The sequence below is a fragment of the Salvelinus fontinalis genome, chromosome 19 (genome assembly GCF_029448725.1).
Source record: "Salvelinus fontinalis isolate EN_2023a chromosome 19, ASM2944872v1, whole genome shotgun sequence".
In the NCBI taxonomy this organism is placed as follows: Eukaryota; Metazoa; Chordata; class Actinopteri; order Salmoniformes; family Salmonidae; genus Salvelinus; species Salvelinus fontinalis.
The window spans coordinates 43,950,029-43,976,296 of NC_074683.1; the positions used below are offsets into that span (position 1 = coordinate 43,950,029).

Sequence of the window (26,268 nt, forward strand, 5' to 3'; positions counted from 1 at the left end):
ACATGTTGGACAAAACCCACTGAGTCGATGATGGCTCCGAAAGCCTTTTGGAGTGGGTCTGTGGACTTTTCCATGTGAATATTAAAATCACCAAAAATTAGAATATTATCTGCTATGACTACAAGGTCCGATAGGAATTCAGGGAACTCAGAGAGGAACGCTGTATATGGCCCAGGAGGCCTGTAAACAGTAGCTATAAAAAGTGATTGAGTAGGCTGCATAGATTTCATGACTAGAAGCTCAAAAGACGAAAACGTCATTTTCTTTTTTGTAAATTGAAATTTGCTATCGTAAATGTTAGCAACACCTCCGCCTTTGCGGGATGCACGGGGGATATGGTCACTAGTGTAACAAGGAAGTGAGGCCTCATTTAACACAGTAAATTCATCAGGCTTAAGCCATGTTTCAGTCAGGCCAATCACATCAAGATTGTGATCAGTGATTAGTTCATTGACTCTAACTGCCTTTGAAGTAAGGGATCTAACATTAAGTAACCCTATTTTGAGATGTGAGGTATCACGATCTCTTTCAATAATAGCAGGAATGGAGGAGGTCTTTATCCTAATGAGATTGCTAAGGCGAACACCGCCATGTTTAGTTTTGCCCAACCTAGGTCGAGGCACAGACACAGTCTCAATGGGGATGGCTGAGCTGACTACACTGACTATGCTAGTGGCAGACTCCACTGAGCTGGCAGGTTGGCTAACAGCCTGCTGCCTGGCCTGCACCCTATTTCATTGTGGAGTTAGAGCCCTGTCTATGTTGGTAGATAAGATGAGAGCACCCCTCCAGCTAGGATGGAGTCCGTCACTCCTCAGCAGGTCAGGCTTGGTCCTGTTTGTGGGTGAGTCCCAGAAAGAGGGCCAATTATCTACAAATTCTATCTTTTGGGAGGGGCAGAAAACAGTTTTCAACCAGCGATTGAGTTGTGAGACTCTGCTGTAGAGCTCGTCACTCCCCCTAACTGGGAGGGGGCCAGAGATAATTACTCGATGCCGACACATCTTTCTAGCTGATTTACACGCTGAAGCTATGTTGCGCTTGGTGACCTCTGACTGTTTCATCCTAACATCGTTGGTGCCGACGTGGATAACAATATCTCTATACACTCGCCAGTTTTAGCTTTAGCCAGCACCATCTTCAGATTAGCCTTAACGTCGGTAGCCCTGCCCCCTGGTAAACAGTGTATGATCGCTGGGTGATTCGTTTTAAGTCTAATACTGCGGGTAATGGAGTCGCCAATGACTAGGGTTTTCAATTTGTCAGAGCTAATGGTGGGAGCCTTCGGCGTCTCAGACCCCGTAACAGGAGGAGTAGAGACAAGAGAAAACTCGGCCTCAGACTCGACTTGCTACTTAATGGGGAAAACCGGTTGAAAGTTTCTGTCGGCTGAATGAGCGACACCGGTTGAGCATTCCTACAGCATTTCCCTCCAGAAGCCATGAGAAAGTTGTCCGGCTGCGGGGACTGTGCGGGGGGATTTATACTAACGTTAGTATCTGTACTTACTGGTGGCACAGACGCTGTTTCTTCCTTTCCTACACTGAAATTACCCTTGCCTAACGATTGCGTCTGAAGCTGGGCTTGTAGCACAGCTATCCTCGCCGTAAGGCGATCGTTCTCCTGTATATTATGAGTACAGCGACTGCAATTAAAAGACATCATGTTAATGTTACTACTTAGCTTCGGCTGTTGAAAGTACTGACGAACCATGTCCAGATAAAGCGTCCGGAGTGAAAAAGTTGAATGAGGGAAAAAAGTTGTGATGGAAAAACTAAAAATATAAACGGTAATTAAAAAGTAAAAAGAAAAAAACGTAAAGTTGTCAGCTAGCAAAGTAAGGTTGGCAACAAAACGCACAGCAACACGTCTGCAAATTAATAGAATGGAATGGAAACACTTCAATCAATGATTAACTCAGGTGAGGGACAAAAGGATGCTAAAAAGAGGGACAAATTCATCCAAGGTAGTCATTTTCAGAACTTCTCTGATGTAAATGTCTAGTTTCATCAGCCATAACCTGTCACTCATTCTCAGGCTATGGATAGCCTTGCTTCATCAGACCTGGACAGACATATTCTCTTCTCAGTGTTGACTTTGTCCTCTTTTCACACTCAACATTTGCCTAAATATAAAATTAATAAACTCTTTGAGACACGCTTGTCATATGAGTTTTAATAGTTGAGGTGTATGTGTATGTTTAAAGACATTAAAGGCTTAGAGAAGCGTTTCACTATTCGCTTTAAACATCTGTAATTACATAGACCAACGATGTAGCCTGTGTCTGTAAACAATCTAATTCCACCTGATCTTCTTTTAAAATCCCATCTTGTACAAGGCTTTGCACTAGATTAGAACAACAAACAATGCAGAAAATAGGATAACCTTTCGTTGTTGTTACAAATTGTCTAACGCCACTACTACCTCACAATCCCCCTATGTACATTAATGTGTACAAGGTAAGAAACTAGCAGTTTCACCCCATCCTAAACCTCACTAACTATTCTGTCAACCTGCTTTACTGGTGAGACGTCTCAAATAAACACCAGGAAATTATGATGTTAGTTAAATAATGCATTTAATGACTGAAAGGTCAATGGACAAAGATGCCAGTCACAGCTTACAAGTAATATTTACAGTATCATGAGTAATTGAAACAAAAAGTCTACATCGACTGCAATGACTGCAACACTTAACAAAGAGCTACAGTTAGTTTCAGAATGGGTGGAAAGGAATAAATTAGTCCTAAATATTACAAAAATTAAAAGCATTGTATTTGGGACAAATCATTCACTAAACCTCAACTAAATCTTGTAATGAATAATATGTCAATTGAGCAAGTTGAGGTGACTAAACTGCTTGGAGTAACCCTGGATTGTAAACTGTCATGGTCAAAACATATTGATACAACAGTAGCTAAGATGGGGAGAAGTCTGTCCATAATAAAGCACAGTTCTGCCTTCTTAACAACACTATAAACAAGGCAGGTCCTACAGCAGCTGGACTACTGTTCAGTAGTGTGGTCAGGTGCCACAAAGAGGGACTTGGGAAAATTACAACTGGCTGAGAACAGGGCAGCACAGCTAGCCCTTAAATTGAAACGTAGAGGTAACATTAATAATAAGCATGTCAATCTCTCATGGCTAAAAACAGAGGAGAAATTGACATACATTTACATTTTAGTCATTTAGCAGACACTCTTATCCAGAGCGACTTACAGTAGTGAGTGCATACATCTTCATTAATCACTAATTGTTTTTGTAAGAAGTGTTGACAAGCTGAATGTACCGAGATGTCTGTTTAAACTACTAGTACACAGCTCGGACACCCATGTATACCTCACAAGACATGCCACCAGAGGTCTCTTTGCAATCCACAAGTCCAGAACAGACTATGGGAGGCGCACAGTACTACATAGAGCCATGACTAAATATGACTAAATATTCCACATCAGGTAACTGATACAAGCAGTAGAATCAGATTTAAAAACAGATTACAGTTTATGGAACAGCGGGGACAGTGAAGAGACACACACAAAGTTCAGACACACGCATACGCACACAACCATATTGTTGTATGGTGGTATTATACATTTTGTATTGTAGATATGTAGTGTTGTAATAATGTTATATGATGTACTGTTTTATCTTTTGTTTTATATGTGATGTAAGTGCCTTAATGTGTTTGGACCCCAGGAAGAGTAGTTGCTGCCTAGGCAGCAGCTTTTTAAAATGTATTTTACCTTTAGTTAACTAGTCAAGTCAGTTAAGAACAAATTCTTATTTACAATGACGGCCTACCCTGGCCAAACCCTCCCCTAACCCAGACGACACTGGGCCAATTGTGCGCCACCCTATGGGACTCCTGATCACGGCCAGTTGGATACAGCCTGGGATCAAACCCGGGTCTGTAGTGACGCCTCTAGCACTGTGATGCAGTGCGTTAGACCGCTGCGCCTCTCAGGATCCAAGCTATTCATTCCCTGACCCGGAATCGAACCCGGGCCGCGGCAGTGAGATCTCCGAATCCTAACCACTTGACCACCAGGGAGCGCTAATGGGGATCCTGATAAATACAAATACAATGCAGGACAGCTACAATTTAAGAAATCTACAAGGAATGGTCTTAGAATAAATATAAATGGAGTATGTTAAATGATTATGTCTTAACATATTCTTAAATTAAATGTGCACCTTCATAAAACTACAATGCTCAATGGAACCTCCAATCTGTCTCTCTCTGCACTCTGTTAGGAATGTATTGAACCTGATCCCTCTGCTGAGCCTCAGGGAAAACATTTTAGATAGTGGTACAACTATGGCACACTATTGATAAGACTGTTGTTTACAGTTGTAACTATAATTGTGATGTATTGATTTAGTTAATACTATTATTACACATGTATAGCCTAGTTGAAGATATTCTGTGATTGTTCAAAGAACATTTACCAGTATGGGTAGTGCCATTTCCTAAATCCATACTGAGCATATCTCTCTCTAACTATTGGTCTGTATTTACATTTACACACAGACAACACTAAACACTATGCATCCATCACATATAGCAAGATCACTGAATTCCCATCCTATGGTTCCCATTGTAGATGTTCAAAGTTTGGAATTGTGGGGTTAAGAAGTGTTTTTGTACAACAGACATTTCTGTTCATAGGTAATCAGCATGGGATCTTCAAGGCTTGGTAGTCCTGGTGCATGCCTGGCTGTGTTTGGCTCTGTGCGAGAGAGGGGGTTTTGGGAAGGGAAATTGAGGGTCCCAAGTTAACAGGTCACGGCCACAGCGAAAACACACACCACACAGTACATGGTGCGGTTCTCCCACCTGACTGTGCAGCTTCCTATGGGAGGACACCACAAAGACCAATCAGGTCAACCTACTAGATCTCAACCAATCAAAGGGAACACAACATCAGAACTAATTTAGACTTGTAAAATATAGTTTCACACACACGGCTTCTTGAGTGCAGTGCCATGTTCAAAAAACATACACAGATAGAAACTCAATGTACAGTGGGAAAAATTCCTTGTTCTCAGAATATCACAGAAAATCATGTCAGTAAAATTCAATACATTTCTATCTTAAAGTTCAACATGTTACACCCTCCTGATTTAGCCAAAGGGTGATACACTGTTCATTAGCACAACAAAGCAAATGACTGTTCAATGGTTTGTACAGTTAGTAGTAGAGTAGTACAGTGTGGGGTTTTCCTCTCTCTCACCATCAGTAGCAGTGTCCCAGTAGCAAGAGTTGGCCGTGTGGAGACTAGCACCACTCTTCTACATGATGACACAGTTCATTGGAAAACAAGACCATGTTGATGATACATTTCCTGCTGTCAGCTTTCTGTCATGCACAGAGCCTTGCTCTCGGTCACAAAGGGCCCATCGTCCAGCCTGTTAAGGGTGGAGAAGATAAACGTCATTCTAAGGTATACTAACAACTTCAACTTTTAGTGCATCTATGTTTTCTCACTACTTCGACGTGTCCAATTTGTGACTGACTCTTATAATCCCATAGCTCATTTGTGTTAAAATATCTTAATAACATCACACCTATGAACTTGAATGGTCTCCCTTGTTTGACCAACTGGGTGAGAGAGTGCTCCACGATGCTGGCGGTCCATTGGTTCACTTTGTTCTGGTTGTAGTCTATTCCTCCAATGATACCTTCGATACACTGAAACACACAGTCAGTAAGAGCAATAATAGCAATAATTTCATAGGAGATTGCAATGAGAAACAACACAGTCAAGCAACTATGAAGGGGATAATCAGTGGTTTTGACCATCTTCACCAGCCAACTAATAAGGCTGTTGATAAACATGTTTCCAAGATCCTCTTACCTACCTCTTTAACAGAGACACTGGCCTCATGTGCGTTGTAAGACACCTGCTATTCCAAATATATTAAAAAAGGCACATTATGAAAAACATGAACAAAATAGAGGGTAATACTTAGTTATGATATAGTCAAACAAAGTTGTTGAGTGTTTGGAATTCATTCACACAGTTGTGTGCTTGGAATCATACAAAACAAAAGAAGCTGGTGTTGACCTAGATTTTCCTGTCTGTTCTCATGATGAACTAGGGTACACAGACAGACACCCCACTTTGAGATCTTAGAGCTCATGTCAACACTAGAGCTGTGGAGGCTGCTTCAGGCAAACCCAGGGAGGAGAAGGGGGCTGCTGCACCAATAATTCATTATCTATCTATTAGTCTGTTCATAGGATCTTTAGAATAATTTGTACTGAGATTATGGGTATTGCAGCCTGCTAAAGTATGAAAGAGGATTGTGATTTCTGGAAGATTTTGAAGTAGTTTAAATATTTAATTCACACACTGGATTACTTCGACTGCATAATACTGTAAACTCGCTAGCTATGCAGTTTTTGACAGATGCTCAGTCCAGTTGATTTGATCATAACCAGTAAATTAGCTAGCTGCTAAACTGATAATTTCCCCACACAACAACATGCATTAATATGACATAATTTACCTGACAAATTTTTACAAAAAGGTCTATATTATCTTGTCAGTTTCATTTGACTACTCAAATACTAATGGAGGGTCTATATTACACTGGTCCGCGTTGAACAGGGCAAATGCACACACGTCATCGGACGAAATCTCAAATCAAACAGTAATCGGCCCCGCTGTCATGTTGGCAGCATGGTGCATCATCCAGAAAAATACAGCATCTCTTTTCCATTGAATGTTCTAAATATGTTACATTGGGAAGGCAGATAAAGAGTTTTTATCCAAAGCAATCACTTGTGCATGTGAAAAATCGGAATCCTATTAATCACTCCACGTGCTTAATTACGTCACTTTTGTTTTGAGCAGACTTCGCGGTCGGTCAGAGCTGGGCACCTGGCTCACACCCGTGAGGCAGTCCGGTTCCTAAACCAACACAATCACTTTTCTCCCGAATCAAACTCCTCCCACTGGGGTAATCCGTGCCAAATAAACGAACCCCCTCAAATACTCGCTTGTGACGTTTTCGAAACGGCATCTATGCAGTACATGGAGCTAACTGGGCTAAATGCTATGACGTCTGATATATATAGCTAAATACTAAATCTACCTCCTCTCCGGAATTGTACTCCACCATTTGATTTAAAAGCAATAATGTCTTATTTATACAAGGCCTTTTCGCCGACCTTGCTGTTATTCTTGTTTAGCTGTCAACGAGATGGAGATGATCAAAGGCAGAGATACAATTTTTTTTTTACAGCTAAACCACACCCAACGTGAACAAATGAGTCATAGTGGGCAAAACAAGCAAGGAGGTGGGCGAGCTAGCGATATCCTATTGGCCCGTTCTAGCACATATCTGCATATTCTCATTAGGGAACGCATACTCTGTGAAGTGGTGCAATAACTCAATTCGCCTTTGCACTCCTTCTGAACAACGCGGTTTTTTACAACTTTGGCAAAGGGTAAAGTGTACAAAACGTAATCCACTCTGTTCATAACATATTGTAGTTTTGGGAACAGGAAACTATATTAAGATCAAATGTTTAATCGATGAGAAAATGTGCAGAATCTCGGCCAAAATCCATCTTATTCCATCGTCTCCCATTGCCGGCACTGGGCTTCTCACTACCATATTTGGTAGTGATGGGTAACGTCAAGCGGATGCTTCACATTTATACATCTGGTGAAATGTCTGTCTCATCTGTGACAGACTCAGCGAGGCAAAATACACCCACGACTGCAAATGAGAGCAGTAGATTATTTCCTGCCTCCTTGCGGAGGGAGGTATTAGGAATTGTATGGTAGTAAGTGGAAGAAGTGGACTGTTCATAACCACTAATAAAGGATTAGATATTGTTTTGTAATTCAGTGTTTTATATAATTCTGTAATTTTATCCTCGTAGCAGCTAAGGTTAGATCTGGGGTACGGTACCACAATTTGACTCTAGGACTCAAGGACAACACACACACAAAGAAAAAAACCCACAGAAACACACAGAAAGAAAGAGAGAGAGAGCCGCGCAGGAAGACATCTAAACAGCTTCTTTATCACTGCAGCATGACTTACTGAGTCAATAGGAAATTATTTGACTATATTCAGTATCAAGTATATTGCCACTGGAGAAATAATAGCCTACTAAATCGGGTTTGTAGATAGAGTGCAGAGTAGCTGCCCCAGCTGTTTTCCCGAAAATGTGACCACTCCCCCCTTACACACGAGAGCACTGGGCTGCTATGCTGAGCAGGGCAGTTGCCACTACAGCTGTGATCAGAGAGATGGACTAACTGCACAAGCTCCCCCATAGCATCCACTCTCAGGAGTCACCAAGCCACCACTTGCTGGAGTGCTGCTTTCAGGTATGATGGCTTTTCTGTTACAATCTTAAGAGAAACATTGTAATTTTATGTTGGTGGTTCTACCTGTGTGAAACATGAACTGCGGTGAATGTCCCATTATGATTCTGAAAGGGAGATTCCCGACGAGGAGGTAACAAGCGACAAGAGACAAGTAAGCCATTCCCATAGCGAATAACCATTATCATAAGCTAATTCTTAAAACTCATAGGCTACATACTGTTTTTGCAAAATTGCGCTAGACTTTAAACATTTATTTTGTATTGTTGCATAACCTTCTAAATAATTGTATTATGGACAAATAATTCAGTAGAGTAATTATAAAATAAAACGTTTCTGTTCAGGTGAGGTCTCAACTACCATACAGCTGCATGTAAAGTTAGCAGCGTTTGTTTGTACAGGTGCAATGCAGCAAAATGCATTTTTTTGTGCTCTCCATCCAGTCGCACTAGAAACTGGTTCGAAGATGTTCGATTTATCTGACAGTTTTTGTTGTCTAGACAGAGCTGTTAAATACAGGCTAATTATAAAAAATATTATTTCAATGGGCTATTATTAGGATACTGTGAAACAATTTACACATTTTGCATGTACTAACTTATTAATTAGTAGGCTATGGCTGCAGAGACATATGTTGGATATGTAGCATGAACTGAACTCATCAAAATGTTTCATATTCACTTAGCACGTCTTAAACTAATGTTGCTTCAAAGTTACAGGCATATTGGTGGCACATTCCTGCCACCAAAATGTTTTTAAAACATTAATACTATCAAAACATTTTTAGATAAGTAAGTCAACATTTTGAAGAAATGTATGTCAACATTGAGACATTTTGCGATAGTAGCATTATATGGTGACATATCACCCAGTGCTCTTTGCAAGTTTTCCTTTTTTTTCACATTTACATATTGGTCATTTAGTGGGCACATTTGTCCTTAGCAACTTACAAGGTTGATTAAACAAATTACATATCACAGTCATAGCAAGTAAAACGTTTCTGTTACCACGTTTCTGTTACTGAAAATGCTGTTGTAGTTAAGGATACATTGGTCTTCCAAATTTTTAAAATTATGACAAGATATATCATAAGATATCTTTGACTATTTCTGAATAGTGTCAATATAATACTGAACTATTAAAGGTAACTTGATACCAGAGTAATGAAACACAGTACAATACAGTAAAAGTGACTATTAAAATCTAAGAAAATTGTTTCTATAGTATTTTACTGTAATTACAAGGGATTAAAGTAAGCAGGTTGGCTGTAGGCAATTGCATATTACAGCATATCAATGAATACTAGATTGTCTTAAAGGTAATGAACAGTCAACATCGTGTTTTTGATGAAATTGGATGATATTTGGATGAAATCAGACCAAAGTATGATACAAATTTGAAGTTTCAAGATAGTAGAACAGGATAGGATATGTTTCTTCATTTGTAGCATTATGTGGTGATTTCAATTTATCCATGTTGCAGACATCGGCACAACAGGGCCACCGGCAAATGTGTGGCAAGCTGGCATATGGCCCAACACTTTTGATTTGGTTTGATAAAAATATTGACACACAAGCATTGAAAATAGGGACAAAGTACATTGTTTAGACTGATTTGCCTCTGATTTGCCTCATGCACAATAAATCTGTGCTTCAGTCTGATCAACTGTAGACTACTGATAACAAACACAGCTGCAGGTAGCCTAGAGAAGCGTATGCGCTCTGATCCCCTCTGGACAGGGGAAACGAAGGGCTAAAGTAATTTATTTATGGCCTAAAATAGGACTATTTATTAGTGTTAGGAGACAATGTGAATGTAATCAAAATTGGTTTATATTCAAACTTGGAGTAGCTAGGCTACCTAGACCTTATCAATACAAAATGATTGACTGGAATTAATCAATACAATAGTGATGGCATGCTGTGTGAGTAAGTTTTGAAATACAAATGCAAAGGCCTACACAATACAACCCTGCATAAAGTTATATTGTTCAAGTGCAGTTGAACAGGAATTACATTTACTATCACGGGTGGGCAAAAATACCTATCTCAAAGCCACGCCACCAATATTCCATGCCTATAGGGTCAACCCAGCATAAACCTGAATAAAAACTAAACTGATGGTTAAATTAACCCAAGTTTGGGTAATCTAAATGTGTGGCCTATTAGGGGTGTGGCTTATATAACATGTATAACAATACTATGATAACGAAGTGGTAACTAGCCCAACATTGGGATATGTATTTAAGCAACTGTTCCTAGGCCGTCATTGTAAATAAGACTTTGTTCTTAACTGACCTACCTAGTTAAATAAAGGTGAAATATATATATTTTTTAAACTCATACACTTGTATAAACTTTATTAAAGCTACAAAAGAGTCAGTGCTAACCTGAATGACAATTCTCTCATGGGTGGCCAAAGAATAACTATTTGAAAGCCACGCCCCTACTAAGCTACGCCTCCATTCTCCTGATCTGACCTGGTAGATCATAGCTCAATAATCAAGCATCAACAACCCAACATAAAGAACTGGCCTGGTCAAAATAACCCAACGCGTGTTCTGTTCAATATTTACCCAAATTGGGTTGTTTTTTAGAGTGTGGAACTGCAGCACAGGCTGTTCGGAGCTGTTACGGAGTGTTCTAGCATGTTCTGGACTGGAGTAATGTTATGTTGGACTCTGCTATGTTGTACTGCACTTACTACACCAAGCTGGTGGTGAAATGCTGCATAGAGCTGTGCCTGTGATGTGCTATGTAGTTGTGTCGTGCTGTGTTTCCCTCCCTCCCACTCACTGGCGTTGATCCCCATTCCCCCTCTGAAGTGTGTACGTCTCGCCGCTACGCCGCCGCCTTTTGGTATGCAGTGTGGAGCCTCACATCGTGGGCTCAAAAGACTTGTGGCATCCCCATTCAATTACAGTGCCTACAACACCCATGCTCTACCAAGGTGTTTTAGGTTATTGTCTCCCAGTGTCTGGTGGAAAGCAGACTGAACCAGGTTCTCCTCTAGGATTTTGCCTGTGCTTAGCTCATTTTTTTTATCCTGAAAAATTCCCCAGTCCTTAATAATTACAAGCATACCCATAACGTGATGCAGCCACCACTATGCTTGTAAATATGGAGAGTGGTACTCAGTAATGTGTTTTATTGAATTTGCCCCAAACATGACAATTTGTATTCAGGACAATTGCTTTGCCATATTGTTAGCAGTAGTCCTTAAGTGCCTTGTTGCAAACTGGATGCATGTTTTGAAATATTTGTATCCTGTACAGGCATCCTTCTTTTTACTATGTCAGTTAGGAGTAACTAGACTTTTGTAGATCCATCCTCAGTTTTATCCTATCACAGCCATTAAACTCTGTAACTGTTATAACGTCACCATTGACCTAATGGTTAAACCCCTGAGATAGTTCCTTCCTCTCCGGCAACTGAGTTAGGAAGGACACATATATCTTTGTAGTGACTGGGTGAATTGATACATCATCCAAAGTGTAATTAATAACTATACCATACTCAAAATGTTCAATGTCTGTTTTTTTTACCCATCTACAAATAGGTGGCTTCTTTGCGAGGCATTGGAAAACCTCTCTGGTCTTTGTGGTTGAATCTGTTTTTGAAATTCCCTGCTCGGCTTACAGATAATTGTATGTGTGGTGTACAGAGATGAGGTAGTCATTCAAAAATTATGTTAAACACTATTATTGCACACAGAGTCCATGCAATTTATTATGTGACTTGAAAGCACAGTCACTCCGGAACTTATTTAGGCTTGCCATAACAAAGTGGTTGAAAACTTATTGACAAGACATTTCAGCTTGAAATCTTTTATTAATTTGTAAAAACAAAACAAAAAACAAAAACATAATTCTACTTTGACATTATGGAGTATTGTGTGTAGGCCAGTGACAAAACATCTCAGTCTCAATTTAACACAACAAAATGTGGAAAAGATCAAGGGGTGTGAATACTTTCTGAAGGCACTGTATATGAGAGTAAGGTTTACTTTTATACTTACAAGACCATCATCCTTGATTGAGCAAGCTGTTTTGTCTTGTAGTAAAGTGATGCCTGCCTGTATTTTCTTAAACCTTTATTTGAGCAATAAATGTAATTCAGAAAAAAATACATTTCATAACATGGTCAGTAAGTGCTCAACATAACAACAGGTGGTGGTGTGTTGGACACAGTCACTCATATCTAGAGCTCTATAGAGCCTGTTTTCATTCCTGATTTCTGTAACTGTTAGATACCTGTGTAATATTGACATAAGATCAGAAACACTTGTGTTTCAAACATGGTCCTGTTTTATCAATTGCTGTGCTGAACAATGGGCAGTTAATTACCTGTGTCAAATGAGTTTGTAGCTTAAAGTTGTGGGAATTTGTATTCATTTTTGCAATAAAGATGGTTACGCTACAATAACACACATTTACAATAGGCCTATATCTAAAAATACATAGAGCTTAATGCTATATACACTGCTCAAAAAAATAAAGGGAACACTTAAACAACACAATGTAACTCCAAGTCAATCACACTTCTGTGAAATCAAACTGTCCACTTAGGAAGCAACACTGATTGACAATACATTTTACATGCTGTTGTGCAAATGGAATAGACAAAAGGTGGAAATGATAGGCAATTAGCAAGACACCCCCAAAAAAGGAGTGATTCTGCAGGTGGTGATCACAGACCACTTCTCAGTCCCTATGCTTCCTGGCTGATGTTTTGGTCACTTTTGAATGCTGGCGGTGCTTTCACTCTAGTGGTAGCATGAGATGGAGTCTACAACCCACACAAGTGGCTCAGGTAGTGCAGCTCATCCAGGATGGCACATCAATGCGAGCTGTGGCAAGAAGGTTTGCTGTGTCTGTCAGCGTAGTGTCCAGAGCATGGAGGCGCTACCAAGAGACAGGCCAGTACATCAGGAGAGGGAGGATGGGAGAGGCAGGACTTGCAGTGTGATCTATGTCAGAAATAGGAATTACTTCTATTTTAGCCCTTGGCAGCACAGACGCTCTTTGGCGCGCGCGACCAGTGTGGGTGCAATAATTGAATAACATAGATTCCGAAATTTATTTTGCAACGCTCGGGCACGCGACGTGCTATGCTATGCGCTTCAGCAATCCTCCTTCTGTGAGCTTGTGTGGCCTACAACTTTGTGGCTGAGCCGTTGTGGCTCCTAGACGTTTCCACTTTACAATAACAGCACTTACAGTTCACCGGGGATACTGTAGCATGGCAGAAATTTGACGAACTGACTTGTTGGAAATGTGGCATGCTATGAAGGTGCCACGTTGAAAATCACTGAGGTCTATGGAGATTGCATGGCTGGTGTGCTCGATTTTATACACCTGTCTCGATTTTGTGGCTGAAATAGCTGAATCCACTAATTTGAAGTGTAATATACAGTGTATTTGGAAAGTATTCAGGCCCCTTCACTTTTTACACATTTTGTTACATTACAGCCTTATTCTAAAATGTATTAAATAAAACAATTTCCTCATCCATCTACAAACAATACCCCATAATGACAAAGCAAAAACAGCATGGCTACCACAGCATTCTGCAGTGATACGCCATCCCATCTGGTTTGGGCTTAGTGGGACTATCATTTGTTTTTCAACAGGACAATGACCCAACACCTCCAGGCTGTGTAAGGGCTATTTGACCAAGAAGAAGAGTGATGGAGTGCTGCATCAGATGACCTGGCCTCCACAATCACCCGACCTCAACCCAATTGAGATGGTTTGGGATGAGTTGGACCGCAGAGTGAAGGAAAAGCAGCCAACAAGTGCTCAGCATATGAGTGAACTCCTTCAAGACTTTTGGAAGAGCATCTCAAATATAAAATATATTTTGATTTGTTTAACACTTTTTTGGTTACAACATGATTCCATATGTGTTATGTCATAGTTTTGATGTATTTACTATTATTCTACAATGTAGAAAATAGTCAAAATTAAGAAAAACCCTTGAATGAGTAGCTGTGTCCAAACTTTTGACTGGTACTGTATGTATATTATTTAAATAGCAGGACACTGTAAAGTCTATTATTCCTCAGAAGAGTATGAATTAGGCTGTTGGAGAATGGTTTAATCCTAAGCAACCTGCATACATATTGTTTGAAGTCAAATAGACCAACATAGCTACTCTAGTATTTCAAAGCTGTTTGCTAGAAAACCTTGGTAGATCGTGGGTGGAGTAGGCATTGTTGTACTTGTGAATTTCCTTTCTTTTTCGGCTTCAGAACAATGCCTACTTATCACTTTAAACATCTTTTTTTGTTTTTAATTTCCATGTTTTTTACAGCGGAAGGTTATTATACAACATTTCCACATGCTAAAGTGGTCTTTAGAAAACATAATTTGCGCTTCAAATTATGTTTTGTCCAGATTATTTATTTTCCAGGGCCACTTTGATATTCAACAAACTGTATGGGGCCATAAACAAACAAGAAACCGCTCACCCGGAGGCAGTGTTTCTGGTGAGCGGAGACTTTATCGCGGGGAGACAAAACCGTCCTACTACACTTCTACCAACATGTCTCCTGCGCCGCTAGGGGCGCTAAAACTCTAGACCAAACTCTAGAAACACATACAAGGCACCCCCTCGTCCTCCCTTCAGCAAATCTGACCATGACTCTGTTCTCCTGCTACCTGTTTACAGACAAAAGCTTAAACAGGAAGTACCAGTGATGCACTCAATACGGAAGTGGTCAGATGAAGCAGACGCGAGGCTACAAGACTGTTTTGCTAGTACAGACTGGGATATGTTCCAGGATTCATTCGATAGCATTGAGGAGTTTACCACAACAGTCACAGGCTTCATCAATATGTGCATAGACGATGTCATCTCCACAGTTACTATAAGAACACATCCAAACCAAAAACCATGGATTACAGGCAATATCTGCGCTGGGCTAAAGGCTAGAGCTTCCGCTTACAATGAACAGGACATGGACATGGACGCATACAAGAAAGCCCGCTACGACCTTCGATGAGACATCAAACATGCGAAATGACAATATAGGAGGAAGGTCGATTTCTATTACGCCGGCTCCGACACTCTTCGTATGTGGCAGGGCTTGCAGACGATAAAGGATTACAAAAGGGAAACCCAGCCATGAGTTGCCCAGCGATCCAGAACTCCCAAACGAGCTAGATGCCTTTCATGCTCGCTTCGAGGAATTTGACACTGTGCTTTTTAAGGAAGCCCCGGTTTTACCGGATGACTCTGTGATCTCACTTTGCGTGGCCGATGTGAGAAAAATGTTTAAACAGGTTAACAATCACAAGGCTGCCGGGCCAGACGGAATACCAGGGCGTGTTCGCAAAGCATGCGCAGACCAGCTGGCAAGTGTCTTCACAGATATTTTCAATCTATCCTTGTCCCAGTCTGTAATCCCAATATGTTTCAAGCTGACCACAATTGTTCTTGTTCACAGAACTCCAAGGTAACCTGCCTAAATGACTATCGCCCTGTAGCACTTACATCTGTAATTATGAAGTGCTATGAAAGGCTAGTCATGACACACATCAACACCATCATCCCAGACACCCTAGACCAGGGCTCTTCAGTCCTGTTCCTGGAGAGCTCCCATCCTGTAGGTTTTCATTCCAACTCAAAACTAGCGCACCTGATTCAAATAATTTGTTGGTTTATAAGATGTATCAAGTTAGTTACAATTGGGGTTGAAGTGAAACCCTAATGGAGGGTAGCGCTCCAGGAACAGGGTTGGAGAGCCCTGCCCTGGGGCCCTGCCCTGTGACTAGGGTGGGCATTCTAGTTTCTTTATTTCTGTTTTCTATTTCTTTGTGTTTGGCCAGGTGTGGTTCTCAATCAGAGGCAGCTGTCTATCGTTGTCTCTGATTGAGAACCATACTTAGGTATCCCTTTTTTCCACTTGTCTTTGTGGGAAGTTGAACTTTGTTTAGGGCACATAGCCTGTAGCTTCACGGTTTGTTTTTGTAGTGTTTGTTGTTTTGTTCTGCGTCATTTTTATCAAATAAAGAGAAAATATACGCTCACGACGCTGCACCTTGGTCCTCTTCTGTTAACGGCCGTGACAGAACTTCCCACCACCAACAGCGGACCAAGCAGCGTGGTAAGGAGGAGCAGCTTATCCAGGATTCCTGGACTTGGGAAGAGATCCTGGACGGTAAGGGACCCTGGAGGCAGGCTGGGGAGTATCGCCGTCCACGGGAGGAACTGGAGGCAGCAAGAGCAGAGCGGCAGCGTTACGAAGGGACTCGGCTAGCAAGGAAGCCCGAGAGGCATCCCCTCCCCCAAAAGATTTGGGCGGGTACACGGGGAGTGTGGCTGAGTCAGGTTGGAGACCTGAGCCAACTCCCCGTGCTTACCGTGGCAAGTCGTCGTACTGGTCAGGCACCGTGTTATGCGGTGGAGCGCACGGTGTCTCCAGTGCACGTGCACAGCCCGGTGCGCTACCTTCCAGCTCCCCGAATCGGCCGGGCTAGAGTGGGCATCCAGCCAGGTCGGAGGTTGCCGGCTCAGCGCATCTGGCTGCCAGTACGTCTCTACTGTCCGGAATATCCTGCGCCGGCTCTGCGCACTTTGTCTCCGGTGCGTCCTGTGCCTGCTCCCCGCATCTGCAGGGCGAAAATATCCATCCAGCCAGGACGGGTTGTGCAGACTCTACGCTCAAGACCTCCAGTGCGCCTCCACGGCCCAGTGTATCCTGTGCCTGTCCTCAGAAGGACAGGGCCTCCTGTATGTCTCCCCATTCTGGTGAGTCCTGTGCCTGCGCCTAGAACGAATCCTCCCGTATGTCTCCCCAGCCTGGTGAGCCCTGTGGCAGCTCAACGTACCAGACTGCCCATACGTCTCCTCCCTCCAGTGATGATCCATCGCCCGAAGCCTCCAGTGATGATCCATGGCAAGAAGCCTCCAGTGATGATCCATGGCACGAAGCCTCCAGTGATGATCCATGGCACGAAGCCTCCAGTGATGATCCATGGGACGAAGCCTCCAGTGATGATCCATGGCAAGAAGCCTCCAGTGATGATCCATGGCACAAAGCCTCCAGTGAGGAGTCATGGAACGAAGGCCTCCATTCCGGAGCCTCCAGCGAAGGTCTCCAGTCCGGAGCCTCCAGCGACGGCCTCCAGTCCGGAGCTTCCAGCGATGTTCTCCAGTCCGGAGCCTCCAGCGACGTTCTCCAGTCCGGAGCCTCCAAGCGACGGCCTCCAGTCCAGAGCCTCCAGCGACGGTCTCCAGTCCGGGGCCCGCAACGAGGGTGCCCAATCCGGGGCCCGCAATGATGGTGCCCAGTCTGGGCCCGCTACGAGGGTGCCCAGTCCGGGGTCGGCGGCGAGGGTCCCCGCACCAGAGGCGCCACCAAAGTGGGGGGAGCCAGAGGCGGAGGGGGGGTTTGCGTCCCGCACCAGAGCTGCCGCCGTAAAGGAAGCCCACCCAGACCCTCCCCTTTGGAGTCAAGTTTTGCGGCCGGAGTCCGCACCTTGGGGGGGGGGGGGGGGGCTACTGTCATGCCCTGGCCATAGAGAGGCTTTTATTCTCTATTTTGGTTAGGCCAGGGTGTGACTAGGGTGCGCATTCTAGTTTCTTTATTTCTGTTTTCTATTTCTTTGTGTTTGGCGGGTGTGGTTCTCAATCAGAGGCAGCTGTCTGTTGTTGTCTCTGATTGAGAACCATACTTAGGTAGCCCTTTTTTCCACCTGTCTTTGTGGGAAGTTGACTTTTGTTTAGGGCACATAGCCTTTAGCTTCACGGTTTGTTTTTGTAGTGTTTGTTGTTTTGTTCGGCGTCATTTTTATCAAATAAAGAGAAAATGTACGCTCACCACGCTGCACCTTGGTCCTCTTCTGTTAACGGCCGTGACAAAAACCCATTGTTGGGCAATAATAATGTGGAGTACCTTATTATAATAAATCATCTTAATATTATAGGTTATTTTATTTGGATCCAAAAATTATTTAAAGGCAATGTGTCAAGTAAATTAAAATGCAATCATTAATAAAAAATTCAAAATAATAAAACATTCAAACAATAAGCAATCAATTCAAATTAGGCAAACAAAATGGTCATATAATCAGTTGTGATTTTAGCATGCCAATCTTGGTGGGGCAAACTAGATATTTTTTTTTACATGCATGCCAGTGAAGCCACTACACAACTCTAAACAATACAGTAAATGCACTATAACTGTGACAAACGGTGCCCACAAATGTTTAGGGTCTACATAAAGCTATCCCGAGTGTGAAGCTTATGGCTGACTTGCTTAAATAAATATGGTTTCTATTGACTCCTTGTTGATTTGTGTAACTGGATAAGAACTCATTCTCCTTCAATAATAATGAATGTCGACATGAGTTGTGACTTTTGAACCATACACAAACATTTTTACATTTATGTTCAGTAAATTCACAATGTTTGTTCTTATATAATTAACAATTAGCTCTGTATAAGCAAGTGCAAGCAAACGAGCTGCGAGGAGGTATGCCTATTCGTTCAGCAATTTCGAAATGGACAGCGACAGAAATTCAGATAGATGTTAGTTCAGATAAATTCAGCAAGATGTTGAGGCCTTTACTCTTCTTTAAGTCACCACAGAGAGAGACCGAGACTTAGCGGTTAGCCTACCGTTCAAAGTATTTTATTCGGCCTATGTGGTCTAAAAAAGGACAATACAATCACGAGGATCCACTTTTATAGACAATATACACACGCACTGACCCACAACCCTCGAAATATGAACTGGAATTAGATGGGTCTATTACTGAACTTTTTGTTGAACAAAAATATTTGAATGGGAAGAGACTGTCACTGGCAAACATGGTTACGAGGAGGGGATACTACAATATAATGTTGTTGGGTCTGTAACTTATCATCCTCCTCGTGGAGAAAAGCACCCTAGCTAATTATAACATACAAAGTAAGAAAAACAATTAAATGCACCATCCTGACATTGCCTAAAATTATTAGTAAGATACTGATGAAATAGACCTATATAAGCAATATAACAATGCAGATGTACAAACTATGGCATATATGACGATAAGCGGTTAAGAGGCAAGCCGTAATTTTGATTAAGACATGAGCGAGCTGAGACAGATGTAGCCTATATGTAGCCTATTTGTTCAGCACTTTTGAAATTGAGAGTGACATAATTCAGAACATGGGCCGTTCTTACAGTATTCTCCCTGTACACCAAGTCAGAACCGTAGGGTAAATAATGGGGACACATAAGCACACAATGAAAGCACTTACAATATTTGATGATGACATTTCTCTAAAACAGGCTATAGACTACATGTGCACCACCAACTCAGAACAGTAGGATAAGTTCTAAGAGGGAAAGGGACCACATTCTTAGGGTGAGACACATAGGCTAATAACTGCTTACTACACAACATACACTTAGTATTACTATCTTAGCTACAGTATACATATCTCCCTGGCATATTACATCACTTATGCAGCAGAATACTAGACATATTTATGAACACACCATTGTTGTGCTGTGCTCACTTGAACAGGAAGTTGGCATGGTGGTCCTTGTGGGCAAACTTCTCAATTACTTTGTCATCCAAGTCTGGCATTCTCTGGATGAAGGCCAATGCATTTAACCTTTTCTGGCCCATGGAATTGCGTGTGAAGGTTTTTATCCTTTTAAGGGTGGAAAAGTTTCTCTGACTCGGCGGGTTGTCATTGGAGTGGTGATGATTATTTTGAGAAGAGAGACCGTCTCAGACAAGGCCTCCTGCAGGTATTTGGTATTTGGTATTTTATTAGGATACCCATTAGCTGTTGCAAAAGCAGCAGCTACTCTTCCTGGGGTCCACACAAAACATGAAATATAATAATAGAGAATGACAAAATACAGAACATCATTAGACAAGAACAACTCAAGGACAGAACTACATACATTTTTATCTACATACACGTAGCCTACATATCATTGCATACACACAAACTATCTAGGTCAAATAGGGGAGAGGCATTGTGCCGCGAGGTGTTGCTTTATCTGTTTTTTGAAACCAGGTTTGCTGTGTATTTGAGCAGTATAAGATGGAAGGAAGTTCCTTGCAATAAGGGCTCTATATAATACTGTACATTTTCTTGAATTTGTTTTAGATTTGGGGACTATGAAAAGACCCCTGGTGGCATGTCTGGTGGGATAAGTGTGTGTGTCAGAGCTGTGTGTAAGTTGACTATGCAAACAATTTGGGATTTTCAACACATGAATGTTTCTTATAAAAAGAAGAAGTGATGCAGTCAGTCTCTCCTCAACACTTAGCCAAGAGAGACTAGCATGCATAGTACTTATATCAGGTTGTTCTCGTAGAGTGATTTCAATAAAGAAAGTGCGGTCTTTCTAGTGTCCAGCTAAGGATACAGGTAGAGAGTGGACAGCTCCGTTTTCAGCTTCTCCTGGTTGCCCACAGGCCATAGCTTGGTAGCACACTGGAGTTGTGCAGTCGGAAAGAAATGTACATACTGGGAGAAAAATTAGCTGTCCACCAACTTTGCTGCAATTAAGTGGTCACTTTCAGAAAACCTATCTTGCACATGAGCAGCGTTTGTGTCGCATGCTTCCTTCATCACGGGTGCAGTGTTAGGTTTTCTCTGCCTTGGTTCAGTCGCATCAACATGTCCACTGGCCAGTGCAATAGTTTGCTCGCAAATGTTTTGAATGTTCACCTTGAAGTTGTTGATTGCTCCGGCGATTCCTGCTGCATCAATGGTTCGATTCTGCATTATGTTGTACAAAACATCCACCTCTGGATTGACCAAGGAAAAGAACTCGAGCAGTTACAGAAATGTGGGATCCTTGAGTTTCATGGACAGGCCATAAGCCTCGCTGATGGTGATCTCATCCCATCCAGGCTGCGCGCGGATGTCTTCCATGCACTGGGCCAGTATCTTACGGTCCTCCCACACAGTATTGACGGTTCTGCTTTTGAAGTTCCATCATGTACCCGGTGGCCTGGGGACCCGTCTGTTCGTTGATTCCGCAAGAGTGGAGAGTCTTTTGGGTGAGCCTGTGAAAAAGGTGGAAAAGGAGGATAGGTCTGCAAAAACACTTTAAGCATGCTCACTCTCCCAGCACAAAGTTTTTGGTGTTAGATTCTGTCGGTGTACGTAACAGTGCACCAATTGCGCGTTTGGGTAAGTCTCCTTCAGTAGCGTTTGGACACCACGTACATTACCACTCATCACCGCTGCCCCGTTGTAGGTTTGTGTAACCAGCTTCTCCTTGACATTCAGTGGCGCTAGGACTTGTTTGATAGTGTTGGAGAGGCCAACACCAGTTTTGTCCTTCACCTCTACAAACTCCAAAAACCTCTCACACACACTGTTGTCTGGTAACATGTAGTGCAGCACTATTACCATCTGCCTATACAGACGCAAAAGGAGTCTCAGACACCTCCTTAACTATAGCTTCTCTGTACACTTCATACATACAATCCAAAAGTTTGTTTTGGATCGTGCTCCATGTACCCTTAAAAATTGGTTGGTTGTCATAATGCTTTTGTAGCCTGTAATATCCTTCACGCGTGGTCTCAAACATACACCTGAAAACGCCTGGGTTCAAGGAGTCAGCCGACTCGTCATGGCCCCTCAGTGCTGTCTCACAATTGCCACACAATTTAATGCATGCTATAATTCTGGCAAGCACGTACCTATTCTCCTCCGTTTGTTGGTTGTGAAGGTTGATGATTTCAACTGAAGTCCATCCCATCATTCAATGGTCTTCAGGAAACAGCAGAGGGAGCACGCTCCTATCCACATTGACGGGACCTTAGTGAAGAAGGTGGAAAGCTTCAAGTTCCTCGGCATGCACATCACTGATGATCTGAAATAGTCCACCCACACAGACAGTGCGGTGAAGAACGCGCAACCTCAGGAGGCTGAAGAAATTTGGCTTTGCCCCTAAAACCCTCACAAACTTTTACAGATGCACAATTGAGAGCATCCTGTCGGGCTGTATCACCGCCTGGTACGGCAACTGCACTGCACGCAAACGCAGGGCTCTCCAGAGGGTGATGCGGTCTGCCCAACGCATCACCGGGGGCTAACTACCTGCCCTCCAGGACACCTACACCACCCGATGTCACAGGAAGGCCAAAAAGATAATCAAGGAGATCAACCACCCGAGCCACAGCCTGTTCACCCGCTATCATCCTGAAGGCGAGGTCAGTACAGGTGCATCAAAGCTGGGAACAAGAGACTGAAAAATAGCTTCTATCTCAAGCCCATCAGACCTGGTTACGCAACCCTGCACCTTAGAGGCTGCTGCCCTATATACATAGACTTGGAATCACTGGCCAGTTTAATAATGGAACACTAGTCACTTTAATAATGTTTACATATTTTGCATTACTCATTTCATATGTATATACTATTATATACTATTCTATTCTACTGTATTTCAGTCAATGCCACTCGTACATTGCTCAATCGAATATTTATATTTATATATTTCTTAATTGCATTATTTTACTTTTAGATTTGTGTGTATTGTTGTGAATTGTTAGATACTACTGCACTGTTGGAGCTAGGAACACAAGCATTTCGCTACACCCACAATAACATCTGCTAAATATGTGTATGTGACCAATAACATTTGATTTGATTTGATTTAATTTGATAAACCGATAAACATTTACGCTCACCTTTGGACTACAGATGACAGATTTCCGGAATCCAGCGGATCCAGAAAGCCATTTCCAGTTACACAGTGACCTCATCACTCCTTGTTATGACTCAGAGGGGAAAGATTGATACAATACAGCCTTAAACTTCTTATGGCTGCAATCCCGTTAATGGGATGATATGACAACAGCCAGTGAAAGTGCAGGGCGCCAAATTCAAACAACAGAAATCTCATCATTAAAATTCCTCAAACATACATGTATCTTATACCGTTTTAAAGGTCATCTTGTTGTTAATCCCACCAAAGTGTCCGATTTCAAATAGGCTTTACAGCGAAAGCACCACAAACGATTATGTTAGGTCACAGCAAAAAACACAGTCATTTTTCCAGCCAAAGACAGGAGTCACAAAAAGCAGAAATAGAGATAAAATTCATCACTAACCTTTGATGATCTTCATCAGATGACACTCATAGGACTTCATGTTACACAATACATATATGTTTTGTTCGATAAAGCTCATATTTATATCCAAAAACCTCAGTTTACATTGGCGCCATGTTGAGAAATGCCTCCAAAATATCCGGAGAAATTGCGGAGAGCCACGTCAAATAACATAAATACTCATCATAAACTTTGATGAAAGATACATGTTTTACATAGAATTAAAGATACACTTGTTCTTAATGCAACCGCTGTGTCAGATTTCAAAAAGCCTTACGACAAAAGCACAATATTCAATAATCTGAGAACAGCGTTCAGCCACAAAAGGAAGCCATACAGTTACCCGCCAAATTGTGCAGTCAACAAAACTCATAAAAAGCATTAGAAATCTTCACTTACCTTTGCTGATCTTTGTCGGAATGCACTCCCAGGACTCCCACTTCCACAAGACATGTTTGTTTTGTTCAGTAATGTCTATAATTTATGTTCAAATAGCTATTTTTGTTAGCGTGTTTGGTAAACAAACCCAAAGTCAGAAAGCTTGTTCACTAAAAGCTGACGAAATGTCAAAAAGTTCCGTGACAGTCAGTAGAAACATGTCAAACGATGTATTGAATCAATCTTTAGAATGTTTTTAACATATATCTTCAGTAACGTTTCAACCGGAGAATTACATTGGCTTCAGATATGCGATAGAACAGAGCTCCCTCTCGTGTGAACGCGCATAGTCAGAGCATGGCCAGGTCATGGTAGACCTGACTATTTCCTGTCTCATTCGGCCCCACTTCACAGTAGAGGCATCAGACAAGGTTCTACAGACTGTTGACATCTAGTGGAAGCCGTAGGAAGTGCAAACTCATCCATATCCCACTGTTTGTTCAATAGGGGCTGTGTTGAAAATCTACCAACCTCAGAATTCCCCCTCCTGTTTGGAATTTTTCTCAGGTTTTTGCCTGCCATATGAGTTCTGTTATACTCACAGACATCATTCAAACAGTTTTAGAAACTTCAGAGTGTTTTCTATCCAATATGAATAATAATATGCATATATTAGCAACGGGGACTGAGGAGCAGGCAGTTTACTATGGGCACCTCTGTGCACCTTTCATCCAAGCCACTCAATACTGCCCATGCAGCCATAAGAAGTTAACTAAGAACATTCTCCTTTCAACAGACCGTTTCACTGGCCTCCCTGGGGAAATGGGAGATTACAGTATTATTTCTGTGTTCATTACATTGATCTCTCTCTGCGCCAATGTTCTCCTGATGGCATGCAGCCACTGGACAGGAGGTGTGATGTGGTCCTTAATCTGTCTCTGTCACTTAGCATAGTCAGGCCCCTAATTAACTAGATGGATTATCATCACCCAGAGCTGATTGGATGGTCAATGCTTCAGAGCTGATTGGATGGCCAATGCTTTGAGAACAGCAGAACAGTTGGACGACAGGTGGAGAAGGTGGATGAGAAGAAGAGGTGGAAGGGAGGAAGAGAGGGCTTCTCAGGACAGGTGTTGATTTCAGTGTTACTTGTCTAGCATTTTGCACAAAGACTGTCACAGTGTTGTTGTGACTTGACTTCAATATTAATCTGAAGACTGTTATTCATCGAATTAACTAACTATGTTTAATTATTACCCAATTAACTTTATCATGTAACAATTAACTCATTAGGATCTGGGGCACCACAAGAGAGGTTATTTAAAGAGTTAGCATCTCCCAAATTAAACTCTAAAACCTATCACATCTATAAACTGTAAACTTATTAATCATAACCTCGTATCATATCATCATTCTGAACAGTCTTTGTATCTGCAAAAACCCGAGCCATACTTATAATTCAGTACTACATAAATTGGTTTAATTATTTATTTACTAGCTAATTAAATGGGAACACAGGATAAACATACACACTCTGCACCGGTTATTGACTAGAGACGTAATACACTGAAAACAGGTCCCTAGCGGAATGACAACAACATTGATGCTTGTTAAATAAGAGATGGAGAGGGAGAGAGAGGGACAGAGACACTTAACATTAGTACATTCAAAAACTACTCTCACCTACAGTAACCATATACTTTGCACACGAACTGCCGCCCGCTTTGAGTAAGAAATAATTTATGTAGTTACGTGAAATGCCTGGGTTTGGAGGGAATCTCTTGGTGAACAGGGCAGCCTTGGAAAGAGGGTTGGGCCTTTTTGCGGCACGCTTGTAAGGCTCTGATTGTCCGAAATGGTTCCAAGAAGTCTTTTACTGTTCTCCGGTATCCCGTGACTTGTCGTGGAGTCCTGAACAGAACTACAGAGTTGACTTTCCTTCCATTCACTCTTGAAGACGCTTCTTTGAAGATAAGCTAGCCAGCCATATCGATGGTTTGAGGAGAGTAACTGGATGGTCCTACTTAAATTCGCTTTGAAAGATACTTTACTGTGGACAGCTAATCAGCAGTACCAATGATTGTCCGGGGGGTGAGTTTATCGTCTCCACCTCATGTTGAGATTCAAAGTTCAAACCACTTTAAACATGCAGCTACAGATCAAATCAAATCAAATCAAGTTTATTTAATATAGCCCTTCGTACATCAGCTAATATCCCGAAGTGCTGTACAGAAACCCAGCCTAAAACCCCAAACAGCAAGCAATGCAGGTGTAGAAGCACGGTGGCTAGGAAAAACTCCCTAGAAAGGCCAAAACCTAGGAAGAAACCTAGAGAGGAACCAGGCTATGAGGGGTGGCCAGTCCTCTTCTGGCTGTGCCGGGTGGAAATTATAACAGAACTATGCCAAGATGTTCAAAATGTTCATAAGTGACAAGCATGGTCAAATAATAATCATGA

The 26,268-nt window shown here is 42.0% G+C and overlaps 1 protein-coding gene and 1 long non-coding RNA gene across 4 annotated transcripts in view; one reads left to right on the forward strand and one right to left on the reverse strand.

Annotated features, from left to right (window-relative positions):
- Positions 1–2,290: 2,290 nt before the first annotated feature.
- LOC129816796 (uncharacterized) lies at positions 2,291–7,250 on the reverse strand. Of its 2 annotated transcripts, XR_008753610.1 has the most exons (4): positions 5,862–7,250; positions 5,568–5,691; positions 5,234–5,408; positions 2,291–4,852 (listed from the first exon to the last, which is right to left on the reverse strand). It is a non-coding gene; the product is annotated as an uncharacterized LOC129816796 (long non-coding RNA). The 2 variants fall into 2 exon arrangements; XR_008753609.1 differs by having other exon boundaries at positions 2,291–5,408.
- Positions 7,251–7,980: 730 nt separating this feature from the next.
- LOC129816798 (synaptotagmin-like protein 5) overlaps positions 7,981–26,268 on the forward strand; it is a 76,013-nt gene continuing 57,725 nt past the window's right edge. The window contains exon 1 of one of the 2 annotated variants that reach the window (XM_055871696.1): positions 7,981–8,350. The gene's annotated coding sequence lies outside the window, so the exon portion shown is untranslated. The remainder of the gene's footprint in view (positions 8,351–26,268) is intronic. The other variant, XM_055871695.1, reaches the window with a different exon arrangement.